Below are 5,773 nucleotides of genomic sequence, written 5' to 3' on the forward strand. Positions count from 1 at the left end.
GTTAGTTAGAACTTGATGTTCACATTCCAACGGACTACCGGATTCTAGCTTCCTGCAGTCAGCGTAGAAGTATTATAGAAGTGGATGTGCACATTTACGATCCTCAACATATCCACATTAATTTTCAGTAGGCACCACAACCATTACTTTATCGTGACAGTTGTCGCTACCGACTACGTAATATATTAGGTATGTATATTATATTTTACAATTTTGTATATTCAAATTTAAATTCATTTATTCGCTTTAAATCGCGTAGGGTATATTATAAATGTTGATTTTAAAAGTAATTAGAATATTATCGTAGTCAGCCTTAAACAAGAGCATACATCGGTCACAAGAACTTCATATACAAATATCACTATAGTTAATATAAATGTTTTACGCGGTTATCAGGGATAACTGTCACTGTAAATATATATGATGATAAATATGGAATATGTGTAGGTACACCAACTTCGAAGCCTCGGAAAACGTGTGAAGTCCCCAACCCGCATTGGGCCAGTGTGGCGGACTACGGCCTAAACCCTAGCCTGAGAGGAGACCGTGCCCAGCAGTGGGACGTTTAAATGGAATGATGATGATGATGACACCAACTTTCCTCTTATTCGCAACCAGCAAAAGATACCATATACAACTTCGATCTACATATTGTTCATGATTCATAAACAACGTCAATACATTACAACAAATCATTCAACGATTAGAAACAATACAGTGACCCCAATCTAATTGACCCCATCCGCTATCAGCAGTGCTTATGGACACAATCTGAGAGGCTCTGCGTTTGATATGTTCAGCTTACCAGACGGTGAGTTACGTCAAGCTATTGTCTTTTATTGACTTTGCAGATAAGTGAGCTATTAGGTTTCGATCGATCAGGCTGAGGCTGAATTTGGCAATCGGCGAGCCAGTGCGCTCCGTGCACTACTAATGATCTAATGTTGCATGCTGCATCGCTGCCTCCAGCTACATCGAGCGTTTTCATCATTGCTCTTGTTTCTGCATAATTTCTAGTTACATCGGATGCCAGGATAAGTAACCGATTACGACGTTCTGCTTATTATGATGTACTAACAGTTTTACAATGAGCCACGAATTGTATAATAAGGTTGTTGTGCATATTCTTTAGGTACTTTCATAATTCAAAATTGACTGTCTTGTCTAAGACAACGCATAAATTAAACAACCAAATACAACATAATAAACGAATACGGATGTAAGTATAGTATAATGTAATCAATATGCAAGTAATGAGTTGCCACAATAAAATTCTTCAATTAACGGTATTCTTTATGTGTCTTGCTTGCCTATTTTGTTAAGCAAGAATGGAATCAAATAGTTTGAGAAAATTGTGCACTTAAATACACACAAGTATAATAAAGCAACCAAGAAAATACCGTTTTTTGTATTATAATGTCTTTCTTTATAAATTATTCTAACATTGAATAATTGCACACTACCATTTTTACAAAAATATGATCACTCTCATAATGACTCCAAAATTATCTACAAAAACATGCTAGATTTATTAGATTATAGCATTAGTTGTGTAGGTTTATGTAATTTGTTTGTTCCTTGTGTTGATAATTCCAATAAAAAGAAAATGTTCCTTATTACGTAAAAATGCTCCAGGTGAGGCTCGAACTCACAACCCCGGCATTGCTCACGAACACTGTCTTATAAGTACCGTGCGCTAACCAATTGCGCCACTGGAGCGTCAGACTAAACATGCGAAATTACGATACGCCTGCTGCGGCTACTTCCCGCCCCTCTGTCCGTGTCCTCCCACTTTTCTCGTCTGCCGTCTATGGACATAAAAGAGCGCAATACCCGTTACTTTGTATTCTAAGATTTTCCTGCTATTATTATTATTTAAATAGATTTATGAATAAACGTATTTTATATATACATATATAGTTAGTTACGTAATTGAAATGAGTTACTATTATTAAAAGAATAAGTGGTACAAAGTTATGATGGTAGGTACTCACATAAAGATATACAATGTGACCCACTTCTTCATCGAAATATATACGTTACTTCTCTTAAATAGCGTTCAAATTTGCAGTTTCAAATAGGGACTGTAAAAAGTGACAGTTCGTATAGATTAAACCTATCGCCGCGATACAAAAAGGTGTAAGTAATAAAATCATATATTATCTAAATAGGAATATTCACTATTTGTACGAACACTCAGCTACAGGTTTAATCTATACGAACTGTCACTAACACAAGTGACATTTGGATGAAGGGTATTATACTTATGCATTCCACGTACTATGTTTATACATTCACTTATGTTCGTAATAATACAGTCCTAGTTAATGCTATCTAAGATTAGAGTAACTCACTTGCTTACTTGTTAATTTGTAGAGCAATTGTGCTGAATTTATTGGTCGAACCATTGTGTTCTATTAGGACAGTATCAGTTTATTACCTTTATTAATACATAGTCTTGTAATCTAATGTCGCTTTTGATAGTGAAAGTCTCATGTTAGTACACGAATAACAATTATATGTTTAGTAATAACACGATATCACGTTAATGAATTATTGAAACCAAACTATCAATTTTGTAAAAAGGAAATATTGTTTATAAAATTCATAGTGGTTATAATTTAGTGAGATCAAAATAGTAGCACATTAGTTGTAGCACTGTTATTAACCGTGGGTGTAGAAATGTAGCCTTTACTGCAGTATGTAGTCGATACCGGGAGAGAGGGAGTATAGTCCTGCGCAGCGCACGTGGCACGGTGGGCCCGCGGCCATTCGATTAGCGTGCAGCAAAATGATATGTTAATGGCCTATCGGGAAATATAGTTTATTGTTCGCTGCTGCTTTACCTGTGTCTGGGCGCGCCGGTGGCTGCTGACCGCGTGCACTAGGGCTGCGAAAATCTTTCCGACGTCACTTGCATTCGGTTCTTATAGCTTCTTTTGTACTAATATAAGGTTAGGTTAGGGACATACAATTTGTATTTAAACTATGTATGGCTTATAAAATAACTATCATATAAAATATGTTCAATAACTCCGGTTTTGAAGAATTAACGGTTTTGAAGGATAAGGGTGCAGTGGCAGTGCCCCACAGATGTTAATGATTTAAAGCTCTGAGTGGCACTGCAACTGTTATGGACAGGCGTGTCCTTTAAAAAATCTTCAGTACATTATGCTACATCACTTGTTAGGTTCTGTTGACAGTAGGAGATATAAACATAATTTGTAATGTAATGACTTATGCGCAAAACACATTAGGTAACCCCCTTTTGACTTCGCCATAACCGATGTCTTTTCATGCCATAACCAAACATTCTCTGGACAGTTATTAATCAGAATATATTATGGGTAACAACCCTAAAAGTATTCAACTACGGAACGAGTTCGAGCTTCTGCTTCCGATCTAACCGTTCATCAATTAAATGCAACCACACTCATTTAATATACTCTTGCCTTTGTTTAATTTATAACTGCCGCCTTTTTCTCAATAACAGGCCACAGTGTTGTTTTTATTGTTAAGGAATCGGCTAATACTAAAGCGTAGTAGTCAATAATTTATGCCTACGCAAGGTAGGCAAATTATTTCTCTGTTATTAAACACTGTTACTAAATTAAACGATTGTAAAATGGTAATCCAAGTCATAAACTAACTGAGACTTCAATTAAGATTGGTAATAACAGGTAGTACAAGCCACGCAATGGTAGAGGCGGCCTAATGGCATTGGGTAGAAATATTGAGCGGCGGCAAACTGACTGATCAGCCCGATTGAGCAGGACAATTGCCCTTAATGAAAGTAATTAACACGACGCGATCGGCCGGTATCGATAGCGAGCGCCGCCGCCGCACCACCGCTGCCGCCGCCCGCGCTGCGCAACAGCCCGACACCACAATGTGCGCCTAAATCAACCTACACACTAGCCTTAATTAGAAAATAATTCTCTTCTTTCCATTTACTTCAATATAAAGTAGGATGACAAGCCAATGGATAGACAACACGTGTGACTGCATACACATACCGGTTTCTTAACCATGGGAAAACTCTACTGTTCCAATTTGTACAATAGAATTGGAATAGACATGACAAGAAAGTTTGTTTAGATTTGGTGATCCAAATGAATTATGAACTATCAGAACTTTCACGCAATCGCAGCACAAAAGGTGTGCAATTTTTTGTGTGCATTCAGAATTCGAAGCCTTGGGAATCATCTAAATCAGCTGGCACAGGTAAAAGAATTGTCAGGTGTATTCCAATGGTAACCAAATCGTGAGAATTATTTAATATTTTGTCAAGGCCCCGTAAGGAATGGACAGCATACAAAACGAAATAAATAAATAGTTCGTGGAATATACATTATTATCATGTATTTTGATATCTAGAGTAAAGAATGTACGAGTAGATCAAGGTTAAAGCTGCATTTATCTTTTATGGGCTCGGGTAAGTCGAGAACAAATTTATTGATAAAGTGGTATAAAGCTAATAGCATGACTTGTTCGTGTGTTTGCTTTTGATATACGAACAGTTATCTATGCAAAAGTAAATAAACAAAACAAATATTAAGTACCTATCTCATCAAAATTATTCAAGGTTAGATGCTCGCCACCTTCAACAGGGATCAAATAGAAAAAATGTGTGAATGTGTCATACAACAGAAAATCAACATTTGAGATTATTTCTTGTAAAAAGTAATAGCAGCAGATACTTTGAATGTTACGTCATATATTTTTACTCTGTACGGATAAATAGTTTTAATTATTTTTAGACACACGAAGAACAGCTTAAAAAAATTTTCTAGCGATCATATTTTCACGATTTAAGAATACGGTTGCCGGAGCGTAGTAAGGTGTCAGGTTTAAATGGGACAAACAGACGTTACATTCGTCTGCGATAATGCCTTGTTTAAAATTTGTCCGCCAGCATTTTACCAAGGTTGTTCTGCCCGTGCACGTGACGCACACAATTTGCACGACTCTAACGAACATCACATCCAAAAACTCACGTGTGCATACTCAGGAAATATTTTCGGGCATGATATAACAACGAAGAAATAAATCTATGTCATTACGGCGTTCAGTTTTAATAAGTGCTTACTTGCAATTCTAACTAGGTATAGCAATTTTAATTACGATTCTATACGACGTTTTACGTAAAACATATTTCTGGGGGTACATTTATACGTTCCAAGTAAACTATAGTGACTTCTTTGTCCTATTGGAAGACATTATTTTTATTACATAGCGTAATTATATGATATTTATATATAATATTTAGTATTTACAAATTGGTACTTATATAGAATAGCAAAATGTTACATAAAAGTTATTTCAATTTTGATAAATATCTACAATGCATGCTTACAAATGGGTAAGTAATATCATACCTCACGTAGCACACGTAACACACGGACGCGATGCATGTAAAGGTGATCCGAGACAATGAATGCTCCAGCTCGGCCAGCGAGCATAAAAGCATTCCTTAACGGAGGATGAATGAATCGGGGCATCATTCTCAAACCATCATGCCGCTGTTTTGTTTGTGCGAGCTGCGGGTTTCAAAGCGCTCTGGTTTACGTCTCAGGTGCGCACCTGTTGAGGCGCCCGCACCTACGTCGTGGGATTCGGCAGGTAGAGACGATACGCCAATCCTGCATATTATACATACTTGTGTACTTTTCGACTGGTCAGTAAAGGCAACACTTACGTAAAGTAGCATAATTGCTCATTTTTTAAAATGAGTGTCGTTCTTGTTGCTTGTCGAACGATAAATACTCGTACC

The 5,773-nt window shown here is 36.8% G+C and overlaps 1 non-coding gene across 1 annotated transcript; it reads right to left on the reverse strand.

Annotated features, from left to right (window-relative positions):
• Positions 1-1,627: 1,627 nt before the first annotated feature.
• Trnai-uau lies at positions 1,628-1,719 on the reverse strand. The gene is given in 2 exon segments: positions 1,628-1,663; positions 1,682-1,719. It is a non-coding gene; the product is annotated as a tRNA-Ile (tRNA).
• Between the last annotated feature and the right edge of the window lie 4,054 nt (positions 1,720-5,773).

This window comes from Hyposmocoma kahamanoa, unplaced genomic scaffold, assembly GCF_003589595.1.
Source record: "Hyposmocoma kahamanoa isolate Upper Pololo Valley unplaced genomic scaffold, ASM358959v1 102, whole genome shotgun sequence".
Lineage (NCBI taxonomy): Eukaryota > Metazoa > Arthropoda > Insecta > Lepidoptera > Cosmopterigidae > Hyposmocoma > Hyposmocoma kahamanoa.